This window comes from Nicotiana sylvestris, chromosome 7 (assembly GCF_000393655.2).
Source record: "Nicotiana sylvestris chromosome 7, ASM39365v2, whole genome shotgun sequence".
Lineage (NCBI taxonomy): Eukaryota > Viridiplantae > Streptophyta > Magnoliopsida > Solanales > Solanaceae > Nicotiana > Nicotiana sylvestris.
This window is the reverse complement of record NC_091063.1, coordinates 127,289,788-127,308,649: the sequence shown is the minus strand read 5'-3', so window position 1 is coordinate 127,308,649 and position 18,862 is coordinate 127,289,788.

Sequence of the window (18,862 nt, the reverse complement as noted above, 5' to 3'; positions counted from 1 at the left end):
CCGGCCAGACAGTTTTATCGTGAATTTAGCAAATAGACAAGTATGGGCTCAAATATTAGGGGATTTAAACGCATAAAAAGAAAGAACAGTTAAAAGAAGAGTTTTGAAAAGGAGTTTGCAAATAAAGGGAAAGAGGGTCCTAGGTTTATATTTAATATGGATCACATCAATGCGATACTCGATATGACATTCCTCAAAAGAGGGGATACCTGTGGTATTAGTGCACCGGTCATCATATCCATATATACCCTTCCTACCCTGTTAAGGTATTAAAGCGCAGATTGGTCTCGATTACTATTGCATGCTATTATACGTCCCATTCCTATTAGTCCCGGAGGAGCTTAGGACTACTATTCCTAAAGGGGATGGATATTAGGTTAATTGGTTTCAAAGGCTAAAAATCTAAGGCGACATACAAAACACATATAGCATGTTGTGTAAAGCATATAAACAGATAAAGGCCCATATACACCTCCTTAAACAAAAGCACATAACTAGCATGACTTGCACATACTTTTTAGGTCTGACTAAAGACGAGAGGAGTTTGATTATTGAAGCAGATCTGTTTACTACATAACTCAGATAAGAAGTCTAATTAGGCCTGCCTGCTGGTTGTAGCAATTAACAAAGGCGGATTCGGTTTTTTATGATTATTATTCTTTGGCTTGCCTAAGTGTTTCAATAAGATCCTATAGGCATGATATATAATTGATTCAAAATGTGGCGAAAAAGTAATAACTCAAAATGAATTGTGTGAAATCCTAAAGGCATGCCTGCTAAACCTCCTTAAAGAAGGGAATTAGATCATTTAAAACTGATTCAGAATAGACTAATCTTAAATTGAACTAGTTTCATATTGTACAGGCGATGATATCTACTATTGCTGATATTAAAACCCTATGTACATGATATCTAATATTTAATGTGAATGGAAACAACCCAGATTTACTTGGGAATCCCTATAGGCATGATTTCTATATATTACTGATTTCGATATTATGAACATGACACTTATTTATAGCTTTTTAGAACCTAAAGCATGATGTCTAAGTGGCATGCAGTATGTAAATAAGTCCTATAGGCATGTTATCTAGGTGTGACATTGACCATGAAGAAATTGAGATAAACCCTATAGACATGGTGTCTAAAAAATGCATAATTGAACATGCAGGATTTAAAACAGTCCTATAGGCATGCTTTCTACCCTTGAGCATACATAGTTACCCTTTTCACTAGACAGCCCCCAAATATTTATTACAAATTATTACAAACCAGAAATAATGAATTACATCATAAAAGTACAAAGAAAAGTTACAACCAGAGGATGTCTGATTCTTGACTTCCTCTTTGAGTTATGGAATAAACCACCTCAAAAATGCCGTTGATCCAAAGCCTTTCTCGGACTTGAGTGTGTCAGAGTTCCCTAAGGGTCTCAATAGGACCCCGGGCAATGCTCACACCCAAGTTACATAACCAGAATAGGGATGAGTGCAGTGGCAAATGCCAGCCCTTATGTGTCCAAGTTCAGAGGAAGCTCATGGGTCCCAAGGCAGGGCTCACATAAGTGGGGGGGGGAGCAGAAATTAAGTCTAAGAAGATGGTGAAAGTGCAGAAATAGAGTTTCAAGAACTAAGGAAATAGAGGAGGGGAAAGGATGATAGAGAGACAGCCATTAGCATTTTACAAAGTTAACAATTTCATACAAAGGGGTCATGGGATTGGGAGTCCATTGCAATGAGCCTGTACACTCTGGAATGGGTTAGCATTGGGAATGCATAGCAATGGGAAGTGCTAACATGCATGTAACCCAATCACAACATATGAGATAAACATGGATGTTATGATCCCAGGGGAATCAGGTTTGGGTCATGCACAACAATGTCCAATGTTGTCATGACCCAAACAAACCACAAGTATTAAACACATTGGGGTACGGATTTAGGATTCACAAGTCATGATACATTAATTCAGAAGAGGAAAAAGGGGAAGTTACAGCATGCTTTAATTATGCCTTGTGTTCGTGTCCTTGAAAGAAAAGAAGTACAGGGTATTTATATTTTTTGAAAACGAGTAAGAGAGAGGTAATAAGCTACAAACATGGAAACAATCATGATTCAGAATCAATTATACATGTGATTGCCTTTAATTAAGGGATCACTTGCTTAACGGGCAGTGACAGGTTCAAAATAAGGAAGGAAATCGATTTGTCAGCAGGCTGACAGTTGCCATAAAAGAAGTACTAAAACATTAAGTAAGCAATTGAGTCTAGGTACAAAAATACTCTAAATTTGGAAATGATTCAGTAAGGAAAAACAGGAAAAAAGAAATCAGTTAACCTTAACAGACGAGTGAAATTAGAATTTCACAAAGGAAAAGTTTGAAATCAGTCACAAGTTTGAAGATCAGTCAAAGAAGGAAACTCAACATATAAATAAGGTGCATAAACACTATTACATGTGAGGCCAAGTCTATTGGCAAAAGTAAATAACATATAATAGTAGCACAAAATTCAGTAGATAGAAACATTCGAAGCATGATAGTCTAGTAGGTCAAGTCACATGAATCGGCAGTGAAGAAAACATAGAATATCAAAGTCATGAGAAGATCTCATAGTAGCAGGTGAGGAAAATCCCCTTTTAAAAATTAGGGTTTCGAGCGTAATCGAGTTTTAGAGATGATAAAAAGTTTTGAAATAAAGAACTTCAAATCGAGTCATGCACTTAAACGAACAGTCTCAGACTCAAAGCCATAGGATTTTCAACAACAATAGAGTTTTAAAAGAGGACAAACAAACAAATCGGACAAAACTCAAGCAAACAAGCATTCATCTTATAAACAGTCAAAAGAAATTAGGGCTTTTAACATGCAAACTCAGGTAGTAGAACGATATGAGCAAACTTAGAAAAACATGTCAAAAATCAGAGAAAAGTTGTGAAATAACTTAACAAAAACCCTAATCGGAAACGATAAGGGGTTTTAAAGCAGAGTTTTAAAAAGAAACTTCGAGAAAAATGCTTAGAAGTCCAAAGCAAACATAGATCTGAAGCAGATCTAAGAGAAATCAAAAGAACCTTAGAGGTTAGGGTTTCAGAAGAACCCAGGTGATGAGAAAGGCCTTGAAAACCATCGATCTAAGCAAGAGAGTCAAAAGTCTGACTCGAATAGCCATGGCTGGCCGGAGAAAGGTCAGAGACGACCGAAGAACAGTCATCGAGCAAAGACTGGACAAAACACTTTTAGGATCTAGTCATGAGACCATAGGAATAAACACGTTGGGGCCATGGAAGGTTGATACAGGTCTCCGATGACCTTGGAAGGCCATGGATTAGAGCGGATTAGGGTGGCGGCGGCTATGGTTGATGTGGTTGTAAAGAGGATTTTGGAGAGGAGGGGTTTTAGAGGCGACTGATTATGAAGAATGAAAAGGGTTTGGGGGGTCTTTGGGTTTAATTAGGAAAGGATTAATGGGAGCCGTTGATCTAAACGATCAACGGCTGGGATTAGATGGGAGTCCGGTTGGGTGATTTAAATGGGTTGTGGGTCAGTTTGAATGGGAATTGGGTTAGGGTAATTGGGCTTCAAATTGGGTTCAATTGGGGTTCAAAATCGGGCTATAATTGAAGTAAAATGGGGCTAACATTTAAATAGCCAATTTTTCCTATTTGATTTATAAAAAATAGTAAAACATTTCTGTAAATAAATTAAAGGTACTAAAATAATTTATAGCATATAGTTATCAAATTAAAATACTGGACTTAATTTTTTATAGATATAAACGTAATTAAATCTAAAAGAGGCTAACATTGCAATTACATGTAATTTAGTTTTAAAAATTCTAAATAAATTTGTAAAAATATGCAAAAATTATCTTAGCAATATTTTAGTAAAAATATGAGGATCCAACAAATGAATAACCAAGATGATAATTTTGGGAATTATTATTGGTTTTTTATGAGTAAAAATAGGGGAATATTTGGACATGCTTATACATGCATATTTATGCTATTTTGAAAGTACTTTGTATATAAAAATATACAAAGAAAAATTGGATATCAACGGTGGAAACTCTCTTTCATCAACAACAGAGAAACCACAAGTTGAATCTTGTTTTGAATAGCACAAAATAGGGTACAACAGTAAATAAAGAAGACTTATGCTTAAGTATTGCGCAAAGTTTTATTCTTTTTGCGTTGAATTATATAAGGCTTCGGGTGTATTTTCGTCTAATAGTTTTCTGTTCCAGGCATAAATTATTTCAGAGCTAACACTAGACTACAAGGGTTTCATAATAGAGGCCCTCTTATGTTTACAGTACTCTTAAAGAGGACATCTCCTGTTCATTCTGTTACAAGCATTTAAAGTTTTCTTGTAACTTTCAAATGATAAAATTAACTCATTATTTGGACAAAAAACAAGATAAAACTAAAAGGAATTTATTTTATTCCTTCCATTTTTAAAATTACATAAGTATTCGATTGCAAAAGAAAAAGAAATCGTGTACAACTTGTTTCTATAGGGCTGGTCGTGCAGTCTCTAGTCCCGATAAGATATTATTATTCCCGGGTATCGTAGTCCCTATTTCCGTGGCATCCTTGCTGCCATATCCAATATTATTCCCCCTCTTGCCAATTGTTCGAATGTGAAGTATGCGAATTGCAATACTGACGGTCTTGTTTCTTGGTTAAAACACTTGTGAATGGTTGAATAGTGTTTTGTTCGATGGTAAACTCTACTTGCCATTAGGAACTTACCATCAAGCAAAAGACTATTTAACCAGCCCGTAGTGGTCTATTATTTCAATGCCTTGTCATTTAAAGATCTTAACTTTGCTGATGATGTTTCCTTCACAGTAGGCATTGATGCCTTGTTAAAAACCTTTCCAGAAAAATCCAATTGGGACAAAAACTAGTCGAAGGAAAAAGAGTGCAGCACATACTTTCAGTATAGGCAGGATCCATCACCAATAATACCTTTTGAGGTGAGTCACATTCCAATTTCTAGGCAATTTGACTCCATCGTAATTCTCCAGCTCGTATGATCCTTTACCGGTGATAGCTGAAACCTGATCGGGGCCTTGCCACATCGGACACAGCTTCCCAATATTGATTTCCCGAGTGTTCTGAGTCACTTTCCTCAAGACCAAGTCTCCTACTTTAATGTATCAGAGATTGGCCCTCCAGTTATAGTATCATTCCATCCTTTGCTTCTGAGCCACCATCCTCATGTGTGCCAAGTCCCTCTGTTCATAGAGCAGTTCCAGCTTTACTAGCAATGCCTATTATTTGTTGCTTCATCTGTTCGATAGTACTATAAGGTTGGTTCTCCTACTTCCGCCGGGACCAGAGCTTGTGCGACTTATACAAGAGAGAAAGTTGTCTCTCCCATGCTTGATTTTATCATCGTCTGGTATGCCAATAGCACATCGGTAACTCTTCGGGCCACTTACCTTTAGCCGCTTCTAACCTCTTTTTGAGATTTTGAATAATCACCTTATTGGTTGATCCGCCTGCCCATTAGTGCTCGAATGGTATACTGATGAATTAAAACTTTTGATTTTCAGGTCTTCAAAAAATTATGTAACTTTGGAGCCTATGAACTGTGGTCCGTTATCATAGGCAATCTACTTCGGTATTTTGAACAGGCAAATTATGTATTCCCATAGGAAGTCGATAACTTCGTGCTCACTGATCTTTTGGTAGGGACCTACTTCAACCCATTTAGTGAAGTAATAGGGTAAAATTAAAAGGAATCATACCTTTCCGAGACCTGATTTCAGCAGCCCAATTATATCCTTCCCCCATTTTATGAATAGCCATGGGGATAGTACCGAATGCAAGAGTTCCACCGTTTGGTGCACCAATTGTGCATGCCGCAGACATTTGTTGTATTTCTGAACGAACACCTTTGCATCTTGTTCCATCCGAGGCTAGTGGTATCCTGACCTAACCAGCTTTAGCACCAACTAATCTACACCAGAATGGTTCCCGCAAATTCCTTTATGCACCTCTCTCATCACGTAGTCTACCTTCGAGGCTCCTAAACATCGGGCCAACGGTTCTTAGAATTATCTCCTATATAATTTTCCACCCAAGAGGTTGTAGCGAGCCGCTTTGGTGCATAGTGACCGGGACACCTTCGTATCTTCAGGCAGCTTGTCATGCCAAAGATAATCGATGTACTCATCCCCCTAGTCCCAGAACAGGTTGATTGTATTTACTTCAAGTCATCCACATCTAGTACCAAATGCATAAGTTGAAATATAGTACCAAAGTCAGATCCTTTCATTTCTGTGAACAATCCCAAATTGGCCAATGCATCTGCTTCTACAACCTTTTCTCTCGGGATATGCATGATCAACCACTCCCTGAATCATGCAAGCAAAGTTTGAAGTTTAAACACGTAATGGCGCATGTGTTCCTCATTTGCGTCTAAAATCCCGTACACTTGGTTTACTACCAATTGGGAATCACATTTGATTTCTATGACCTCGGAGCCAAGTCCTTGGGCCAGTTCGAGTCCTGCAACAAAATGCTCATATCGACTTAATTGTTATTTAACGAAATGGTTTTTATGCTTACCTCAATGTTTCCCCCGAAGGCGTGATTAGGACTACCCCAATCCCCGACCCTTTCACATTATAAGCTCCATCTGTAAACAAGGTCCAAACTCCCGATGTCATTTCCACCACCAGAACAACTTCTTTAGCAGCCAGGGGCAATAACCCAAGACTAAAATGGGCCATAAATTTTGCTAAAACTTGTGATTTGATCGCAGTCCTAGGCCATTATTCAATATCAAACTCACTAATTTTGACTGGCCATTTGGCTAACTAGCCTAATAATTCAGGCTTGTGAAGAACATTCCGTAAAGGGAAGGTTATCACAATGGCTATAGGGTGGCACTGAAAGTAAGGCCTACGATTTCGAGAGGCGACTACGAGAGCTAAGGCTAGTTTTTTGAGGTGAGAATAACGAGTCTCCACTTCTGACAAAATCTTTCTAACATAGTAGATAGGAAATTGCGTGTCTTCATCCTCCTAGACTAGAACAGAACTTACCACTACCTCCGAGACCACTAAGTACATTAGTATTTGTTTACCTTCCCCGGGTTTTGATAATAGCAGGGAGGGGGGGCTTGATAGACAATATTTCAGGTATTTCAAGGCATGTTGACATTCTATAGTCCATTCGAAATAGTTCTTCTTCTTCGAAAGAGAGAAGAAGTGATGACATTTTTCCGAGGATGGAGAGATGAACCTGCTTAGAGCGATCTTTCGGTTAGCCTTTGGACTTCTTTTATGCTTTGTAAGCTGGTCCGGGATGTCCTAGGTTGCTTTAATCTTATTGAGATTTACCTTGATACACCTTTGTGAAACTAAGAAACCCAAGAACTCACAAGAGCCAACCCCGAACGTGCATTTTTCCGGGTTAAGCTTCATGTTGTGCTTCCTCAAGATATCAAAGGTTTCTTTGAGGTGCTTTAAATGATCACCTGCATTCAAAGACTTGACCAACATATCATCTATATAAACTAACATCATTTTAGCTATTTTCTTCTCAAACATCTTGTTCATGAGAGTGGCTCCAGCGTTTTTAAGCCCGAAGGGCATCACATTGTAATAATATGTGCCAAAGTTTGTTATGAAGGAAGATTTTTCCTGATCCTCTAGGTTCATCTTGATCTGATTGTACCCGAAATAGGCATCGAGGAAACTAATTAACTCGTACCTAGCCATTGCATCAATCATTTGATCAATATTTAGCACTAGGAATGACTCTTTAGAGAATGGCTTATTTAAGTCTTTATAATCTACGCACATTAGAAACTTGTTATTCTTTTTCGGAACCAACACTCCATTAGCTAAACATTTGGGATACTTTACCTCCCGGATTGAACTGGTGTCAAGTAGTTGAGTTACCTCTTCCTTAATGAACCTGTTTCTGACCTCAACTATGGGGCATTTCTTTTGCCTTACCAGAGGGACGCACGGTTCCAGACTTAGCTTGTGTACGGCCACCTTTAGTGGGATACCTATCATATCCTAGTGTGACCGTGCAAAAAAATCAACGTTAACCTTAAGGAAATTAATAAATCCTTACCTGAGTTCGAGATTAAGTCACGTTCCTATGTGAAACTTTCTCTTCAAGAATTTCTCAAACAAGGCCACTCGTACAAGTTTATCTGCTATGGATTTAATCGCGTCTGCCTCTTTCGCTACCCAAAAGTATCTTGGTACCTAATTGTATTCCGACGACTTCTCGCCCTTATTATCTTCACTTGACATGAGAGCAGGTATTAGTTCCTGTAATTGCTATTTGCTGGGCTCCTTCCCTTTACTGCGGAAAATTGACATTGTATTCATTTCTCTTGCTGCTGGTTGATCTCCTCTTATCTGTTTGATCCCCTATGTGGTCGGAAATTTCATTAGTTGGTGATATGTTGATGGTACGACCTTCATATCATGTAACCATGGTCTACCAAGAATTATGTAGTAACCCATGTCACTGTTCACCACTTCAAATAAGGTGGTCTTCGTGAACCCTTCGGCATTTGTGGCCAATAGGATCTCTCCTCAGGTTGTCACACTCGCCATATTGAATCCGACAACGAGCTTTGTTGCCGAAATGATACTTTCAATTAATTTGACTTGTTCTAGCACTCTCCATTTAATGATGTTGGTGGAGCTTCCTAGTCAACCACAACACGTTTAATCTTGAAATCTAAAATATTAAGAGAAATTACCAGGGCATTGTTATGTGGAAAACGAAGTCCACTAGCGTCTTCCTCCGTGAAGGTGATGTCATCTTTGCTGCTTTCCCGGAGTTTCTTGCTGTAGGTCACCAATATTTTTATCTTCTTGGCCTCCGAGAAGGTTACACCATTGATTTCATTCCCTCTGATCATGTTGAAAGTCAATCGACGAGGGTCTTTTCCTATCTTTGAGAGTTTTACATTGTCCCGGCTGCAGCCACAATTATTTTTGGCTCGGTGGCTCAAGAACTCCCTGAGATGGCCATTCTTTAACAGTGTTGCCACCTCCTCGCGCAATGTCCTGCAATCCCCAGTTATGTGGCCGCGAGTCCCAAGATATTCGCACGGGATTCCTCTGGCTGGGATTGGATGTGATTAGCTTTGGGAATCATGCTTCTTTGACGTTCTTCATTATTGATACCAACTCCACTACGCTGATGTTAAAATTTTAATCTGACAACTTGGGATAAGTGGATTTCCGGGCCCCAGATACCTCTTTTTTGTAACGATCTGCTATTTTGGCCATAATCAGTTCTTCTTTCAGGGGCTAACCTATACGAGGACCGGGACCCTTTATTGTCACGCCCCTTGGCTCTCTTATAAGGCAAAAAGTGGCCTTTAGATTATCATGGGTCTGCATCAAAATCATCCTTGAACTTATCCCCGTTCTTATTTTGGTCCTACCCCTTGGTTGATGTTGGGAACTCAAGCTTATCATCTCTTATCCTTATTTTTTATTGATAGCGGTTATTGACATCCACCCATGTGGTTGCTTGGAATTCGAGCAGGCTTTCCTTCAACTTTAGGGAGGGGTTAGAGCTCCTTAGGTTCAAACCCTTAGTGAACGACTCTGTTGACCGTTCATTTGGTATGGCCGGTAGCAACATCCTCTCTTTCTAGAATCTAATAAGGAACTCCCGCTACAACTAAAACTCACCCTATGTGATCCTGAATATGTCCGTCTTCCTGGCTTGGACCTTTTTGGCCCCGGCATGGGTCTTAATGAATAAATCTACAAGCATTTCAAATGAGTCGATCAAATTCTTGGGTAAAGGTGAATACCATGTCAAGGCCCCCTTCATGAGGGTTTCTCCAAACTTTTTTACTAGAACCGATTCGATCTCATGTTGAGCAAAATCATTCCCTTCACAACTGTTGTGTAAGTTGTGGTGTGCTCCTGAGGATCTAAGGTCCCATTATATTTTGGTATGTCCCGCATCTTGAATCTCTTCGGGACTAACTCTGGAATTGCGCTCGGTTTGAACTGCAACTAAGTATATTGTTTTGAATCTAGGCCCTTCAAAACTGGTGGTGCGCCCAGAACCGGGTCCATTCGGCCGTGATACTCCTTCGCATTCTGATCCATCCGCTCGTTCATCTCCCTCATGAATCTCATGAGTTCTATTTTGAAGGGATCATTATTGTTCTTGTTATCGAATCCACTACCAGTAGCCTCGGCACCGTCAAAGCCGAACTCGCCCCTAGGGGTACTCTAATAAACTCTTTGAGCCGTCTGATTTATAGGAACGCTGGGCGAAGCCGGACCTCTTCCGTTTGCATTGTTGGAAGCACCCGAAAACACATGCTTCAATTTCGTCATGACCTGGTCCTACCTTGAGAGATGGCCTATGATGGACTTTTGTTGTTCTCTCAAGATCTTTATTGTTTCCGCAACATGTTCATCTTCCGCGTTATCGGGAGTTGGCTCCCATACATGTCGGGGTACTATCCTCCATAGACCAGGGTTTCCTTTCCCACCTCATTGTGGGTGTCACTTATTGAATCCTCATGTTGAGGTAGGTCTTCATGTCCCTTAATGTTGTACGTCATGTTGACATTGTTCGCTGCCATTTTCATTTTTTTGCTAAAAATGAAGAATCAAACAAGTTAGTAATAAACACAAGGATCAACTCAGTTACGTAGTTTTCTAAGCCATACGATGGGCCCCAAACTGTATACCCATAAAATGGTATAGTTGAATTTGTTACGTGATTTATAGACAAGCAAACTAATTTAATCAAAAAATGATAAATAGAAAAGATTAAAAGTAAGACAGCTAAGAAACAAAATAAATGACAAGCCTGGCTCCGGGAGCAATTCCTCCGAGGACATAAATAAGAGCAATGTACAACATAAAGTAAAGTTATTTTATTTAGCTTGAGAACAAAATGTAGCATAAGTTTTGCCAAAGATTAGATGTCCCACAATGGCTGTTGAATCTACTATTTATAGTTATACCTAGGGAAACAAGATCCTAGGATAAAATACTTCTTAAATGACAATAAAGAAGGCCATTGATGAATATGTAACGCCAGGCCATTAATACAAATATTCTCTGTAAGGGGTGCTTATTTAATGCCGGGAATATTCTACATTGAACGCTATCACATGGCAAGCATTTGATTTTGTTCATGTTGATCATGTTCCCTTCGGGGTCAGCCCCATGTCACTTGTAGCTATTAGTTGTCGGTATTAGTTACTATGCAACTTATTCTACCTGTTTTCGGTTCCATATGCCGCTTTATCATTTGGTCATTTGATATAACCCAATTTTACCCTATACACCTAACCTCATGCTTCACTACCCTCATTTTAATATTATTATTATTAGAATCTGCGCGATGAGATGTCACCACCCCAAATGCCCTGATCGTGATGGCACCTATCATAGTACTAGGAAAGACAAACCAACATTTACCCCATCGAATTATTTTTATAAAAATCACTTATTAAAACCGATTAAGTCTCAAATGTTCATATGTAATATATAACTCAACAGAAATGTGCGAAAATCAGTACAAAATATAAGAACACAACCCGAATCTGGTGTCACTAGCCATGAGCCTCTAAGTACAACCAAATGCTGTCTGAATAATACAAATAGTTTGAAATAACAAAATACTAAGATAGGAAGGAGGAAGACAGGGTTGCGAACACCGTGCAGCTACCTTGCGATCTTGGAAAACTCTAAGATGCTGGAAGCTCTCACTCTGATGCTCGGGCACCTGGATCTGCACACAAGGTGAAGGGAGTAATGTGAGTATGCCAACTCAATAAGTAACTAAGTTAAATAAGGTATGAGTGCAGTGACAAGCATTTAAAATCACATAAGAAGTCTCAACAGAAATATCAAGTCAAATTCTGCAATTTAATAGCCAGTTATCTCGTAAAACTCCAGTTTCAATTCAAAATCCTTTGAAAACATTTATTCAACATTTTTCAAAAGAGGCTCAGTATAAAAGAAGAGTGAAAACATCAAATGTCACAGACAAGCCTCTCGGGCAAGGTATCACTCAAAAATATATCCTCTTGGGCAAGCCTCTCAGTCACTCGTGACTCAGCTCTCGTTAATCAGTACTCACACTCAGCACTCCGGCTCAATGGATATCTCCTAAGAATAACTATAATAGTAATCATTGTGGCATGCATCCCGATCCATAGTTTATAGTCGACTACATTCACTGGGGGTGTGCAAACTCCGGAGGGGATCCTACAGCCCAAACGTCATATCACTGCGGCGCGCAGCCCGATCCAATACATATATCGTTGCGGCATGCAGCCCGTTCCATATGTATATCGCTCTGGCGTGTAGCCCGATCCATATATATAATATCGTTGTAACGTGCAACCCGATCCATAACATATATATATATATATATATATATATATATATATATATATAATCCTCACCATTAAGTCCTCAACCTCTCTCAGCCATTAACCTCACGGCCAATCAGGCGTATCAGGGAAACTCAGCCCAACAATTTTCATATATTAAGAAATAGAGTGATGAAACCGGATTTAAACAATAAACATGTCAAACATGACTGAGGTGTGCTTTCAAATCAAATATAGTGAGGAAAGTAGTAAAAAGAACCTTAAGGGTCTAAACAGGTCGGCACAAAGGCCCCAAACATGGCATTTAGCCCAAATTAATAAACCAATTTCTACACATATGGATATCATATACAATATATCAAAATATGTGACTATACAGTCGCCACGGGATGGACCAAGTCACAATCCCTACGGGTGCACGCCCACACACTCGTCACCTAGCATGTGTGTCACCTTATTTATCAAAACAATACGAAATTTCGGGGTTTTATACCCTCAGGTCTAGATTTACAATGGTACTTACCTCAAACCGGGTTAAATACTACTCCGTGACGCCCTTGCCTCTCAATTCAGCCTCAACTCGCATCGAATCTATCCAAAAATAGAATCATAATATCAATATATGTTAACGGAACGAGGCCCACGCAAAAATATTCAAATTCCATTAAAAATCCCGAAACTGACCAAACCCGACCATTCGTCCCACGTCTCGAATTCTGATAAAAATCACAAAACTAGAACCCTTACACTCTCACAAGTTCATACATACCAAATACATCAAAATCCGACCACAAACGACCCTTTAAATCCTCAAATCAAAGTCTCCAATTCCAAACCCTAACTCCCCAATTTTAGGCTTTAAATCGCACTAATTTCAGGTTCAAAAATCTTACCTCCAAGTGTTTCCCTTCGATTCCCGCTTCAATCCCTCTCAAAATGCTTCAAAATCGCCCAACAATGGTGGAAATAGACCAAAAATCGCGAAGATGGCTATTTAAACATTCTGCCCAGGCCAAAAATCCTTCTACGCGAACGAAGTCAAAGCCTCGCATTTGCGAAGCACAAAAATTCCATTGACCAAAATCCTCTTTCGCGAACGCGACGCACTCCATACGAACACGATGTTTCCACCTTCCACGCCTTCGCGAACGCGGCTGAACCTACACGAATGCGAAGAACAAAAATCATGGGGACCTTGCTGCTCCAACTACTTTACGCGAATGCGGGACCTACATCACGTTCGTGATGCACACTCAACCTCAACCTTCGCGAACACGGGACCAACATCACGAATGCGAAGGGCAACTGGCCATCCTCACTCAATATCTCTTCGCAAACGTGAGGGTCCTCTTACGAACGTGAAGAGCAATGCTCTGCAACAAAACTGAAGAAAAATCTGCAACTTCTAAAAACAAGGATTTGATCAGTTAACCACCCAAAACTCACCTGAGGCCCTCGGGACCTCAACCAAACACGCCAAAACATCCCATAACATCATTCAAACTTGTTCCAACCTTTGGAATGCTCAAAACAACGTCAAAACATCAAATCATCATCAGATTCAAGCCTAAGAATTCCAAAAACTTCCAAATTCGATCCAAACGTTTATCAAACCTCGTCTGAATAACCTGAAATTTTGCACACACGTCAAAAATGACATATCGAACCTACTCCAATTTCCAGAATTCCATTCCGACCCCTGTATCAAAATTTCCACTACCAACCAAAAAGTGCCAAAGTTTCAATTTCTCCAATTCAAGCCTAAATCTACTCCGGACCTCCAAAACACATTTTGATCACTCTCCTAAGTCCCAAATCACCTTCCGAAGCTATTCGAATCATAAAAACTAAATTTCGAGGTCGTTTACTCAAAATTCAACTTTTGGTTGACTTTTCCAACAAAAAGGCCAACTTAAGAGACTAAGTGTCTCATTTCCCTACAAAACCACTCCGAACCCAAATTAACCAATATGATAACACATAATATAGCTGAACAAGACATAAAGAAGCATAAATAGGGAAAATAGAGCGGCATCTCATGAAACGACCGGTCGGGTCATTACATCCTCCCCCTATTAAACAAATGTTCGTCACTCAAACGAGTAAAGAAACATACCTAAAGCCTCAAATAGATGAGGATATCTGCTCCGCATCTCCTGCCTGGTCTCCCAGGTAGCCTCTTCCACGGGATGACCTCTTCACTACACTTTCACTGAAGCTATATCCTTTGATCTCAACTTTAGAACCTGATACTCCAAAATAGCTACTGGCTCCACATCATAAGTCAGATCATCATCTAACTAAACTGTGCTGAAATCCAAAACATGAGGCGGATCTCCAATATACTTCCGGAGCATAAAAACATGAAATATCGGTGCACACTCGATAAGCTGGGTGGAAAAGCAAGCTCATAAGCCACCTCCCCAATCCTCCGAAGCACCTCAAAAGGCCCAATGAACCGAGGACTCAATTTACCCTGCTTCCCAAATCTCATAACACCCTTCATGGGTGAAACCTTCAGTAGAACCTTCTCCTCATCCATGTAAGACACATCACGGACCTTCCTGTCAGCATAACTCATTTTTTTCGACTGTGATGTATGAAGTCGCTCCTAAATCACTTCACCTTGTCCGAGGCATCCTGCACCAAGTGTGTACCCAAAAGCCTAGCCTCACCTCGCTCAAACCAACCAACTGGAGATCTATACTGTCTCCCATATAAAGCCTCATATGGAGCCATCTGAATACTCGACCAATAGTTGTTGTTGTAAGCAAACTCCGTGAGCGGTAGAAACCGATCCAATGACCCTCCAAAATCAATGACACAACCACGCAACATGTCATCCATATTTGAATAATGCGCTCGGACTGCCCATCCTTCTAAGGGTGGAAAGTTGTGCTCAACTCAACTTGAGTACCCAACTCTCGCTGCACAACCCTCCAAAACTGTAAAGTAAACTAAGTACCTCTATCTTAAATGATGAAAAATGGGACACCATGCAAGCGAACGACCTCTCGAATATAAATCTCTGCTAACTGCTCTGAAGAATAGCTAGTACACACAGGAATGAAGTGCGCGGACTTGGTCAGCCAATCCATAATTACCCAAATAGCATCGAACTTCTTCAAAGTCCATGGGAGCCCAACTATGAAGTCCATGGTGATTCGCTCCCACTTTCATTCTGGAATATCTATCTGCTGAAGCAAGAAACCCGGTCTATGATGCTCATATTTCACCTGCTGACAGTTGAGACACCGAGCTACGAATCCCACAATATCCTTCTTCATTCTCCTCCACCAATTATGCTGCCTCAGATCCTGATACATCTTTGCGGCACCCGGATGGATGGAATACCGCAAGCTATGGGCCTCCTCTAGAATCAACTCCCGAAGCCCATCCACATTGGGCACATATATCTGGCCCTGCATCCTCAATACCCCATCATCACCAATAGTCACATCTCTGGCATCGTCGTGCTGAACTCTTTCCTTAAGGAGAAGCAGATGAGGATCATCATACTGGCGCTCTCTGATGCGATCAAATAAGGACGATCGAGAAATCACACAAGCTAAGACCCGACTGGGCATCCAACCTTATGAACCGATTGGCCAGGGCCTGAACATCAACTGCAAGAGGTCTCTTCCCAATAAGAATAAATGCAAGGCTCCCCATACTCACCTCCTTCTTGCTCAAGGCATCGGCCACTACGTTAGCCTTTCTCGGATGGTACAAGATGGTAATATCATAATTCCTTAGCAGCTCCAACCATCTACGCTGCCTCAAATTAAGATCCTTTTGCTTGAACAAGTGTCGGAGGCTACGATGATCCGTAAACACATCATAAGACACGCCATACAAATAATGCCTCCAAATTTTCAACGCGTGAACAATGGCAGCCAACTCTAGATCATGAACAAGGTAGTTCTTCTCATGGGGCTTCAATTGACGAGAAGCATAAGCAATAACTCTACCCTTCTGCATCAACACACACCTAATACCAACTCTCGAAGCATCACAATATACTATATATGAACCTGAAGTTGATGGCAAAACTAACACTGGAGTTATGGTTAAGACAGTCTTGAGCTTCTGAAATCTTGCCTCATAATCATCCGACCACCTGAATAAAGCACCCTTTTGTGTCAATTTGGTCAAGGGTGATGTAATGGATTAAAATCCCTGAACGAACCGACGGTAATAACCCGCCAAACCAAGAAAGTTGCGAATCTCTGTGGCTGAGGATGGTCTGGGACAACTCTGAACCGCCTCTATCTTATTCGGATCAATCTAAATAACCTCACTGGACACCACGTGCCCCAATAAACTCACTAAACTGAGCCAAAACTCACGCTTGGAGAACTTTGCATAAAGCTTCTCCTCCCTGAATCTCTGTAGCACAACTCTCAAATGCTCTGCATGCTCCTCCTTACTATGCGAGTACGCCAGAATATCATAATGAATACAATCACGAATGAGTCAAGATAGGGTCGAAAAACGCTATTCATAAAATGCATGAATGTTCCTGGGCATTGGTCAGCCCAAAAGACATCACAAGGAACTCATAATGACCATATCGGGTCCTAAAAACTATCTTAAAAATATATGAGTCCATGATCTTCAACTGGTGATACGCTGAACGGAGATCAATCTTGGAGAACACTCTCGCTCCCTGAAGCTAGTCAAATGAATCATCAATGCGAGGCAAAAGATACTTGTTCTTGATTGTAACTTTGTTCAACTGCCTGTACTAAATGTATATATTCATCGTGCCATCCTTCTTCTTCACAAAAAGGATAGGTGCACCCCAAGGCGACACACTAGGCTGAAAAAACCCCTTATCAAGGAGCTCTTCAAGCTGCTCCTTCAACTCTTTCAACTCCAACGGTGTCATACGATACGGTGGAATAGAAATGGGATGAGCGCCCGACACCAAATCAATACCAAAGTCAATATCCCTATCTGGGGCATGCCCGACAGGTCTGCAATAAACATATCGGGAAAATCACTCATAATAGGAACAGAATCAATACTAGGAGTCTCTGCACTAACATCCCTCACAAAGGCTAAGTATGAAAGACAACATTTCCCAACCATCCGTTGGGCCTTCAAGAATGATATCACCCTACTGGGAACAAAATCAGTCGAACCTCGCCATTCAATCCATGGCACACCCGGCATAGCCAACATCACTATCTTAGCATGATAGTCCAATATTGCATGACACGGAGATAGCCAATCCTTGCCCAATTTCACATTGAATTCCACCATACAAAGCAACAAAAAGTCCACTCAGGTCTCCAGACCCCCAATAGTCACCACACACGACCAGTATACTCGATCCACAACTATAGTATCGCCTACCGAAGTAGATACATGAACAGATGAAACAAGAGACTCACGAGGCGTATCCAGATAACGAGCAAAATATGATGACACATATGAAAAAGTGGAACCAGGATCAAATAATATAGAGGCATCTCTGTGGTAGACTGAGACAATACATGTATTCATAACACTTGAAGTACTAGCATCTCGTCTGGCTGAGAGAGAATAGAAACGGGCCTGACCACCACCTGATCGACCTCCCTCTCTTGGGCAACCCCGAGCTGACTGACCCCCACCCCTAGCTGCCTTAGCGGGTGGTGAAGTAACTGGTGCTGAAGTCGAGGGGTGACCCATCTACTGAGACGGACCCTCAAGAAAACGAGGACACTGCCTCCTCATATGTCCAAACTCTCCACATTCGTAACAACTCCCTGGTGCGGTGAACGGGGACAGAAGGAAAACCCTAGCTTCGAAATAACCAGTAGAAGGACCTGGCATGAAAGAACATTGAAGCAATGGAGCACGGGATGAACTCTGGGATAGTAGGGCACTGAGTGATGAATGGTCCTGATGTGAGCTGTAAGAACCATGGCCCGATGATGCCCCACGATGAACTGTACGAGCTGACTAACCATGTCTGAATGGACGACCTCTACCATGCTGAAACTGGCCTCTCGAAGGAGCACCACCAAAACTATCAGATCCCTGAGGCCTCTTGGCCTACCTCTCATCTCGCTCCTGGTGACGAACTCTCAATCTCACGAGCAATGTCAACAACCTCCTTAAAAGCAGCACCTGACACCCTCTCCCTAGTCATGAGAATCCGAAGCTGATATGTTAGGCTATCAATGAACCTCCTAATCCTCTCTCTGTCCATAGGAATGAACCAAACAACATGACGAGCTAACTCCGAGAACCTCATCTCATACTGCGTTATAGTCATATCTCCCAGACGCAATTGCTTGACTCCCTGCGCTGCTCCTCTCTGCTAGACTGTGGCACATACTTCTCCAAAAAGAGAACGGAGAACTACTGCTAGGTAAGGGCCGCTGCATTAACAAGCCTACGCCTCTCATAAGCCTCTCACCAAGTAAAGGCTGCTCAAGAAAACTGAAAGGTAGTAAATGTGACCCCACTAGTCTCCAGAATACTTGTTGTACAAAGAATC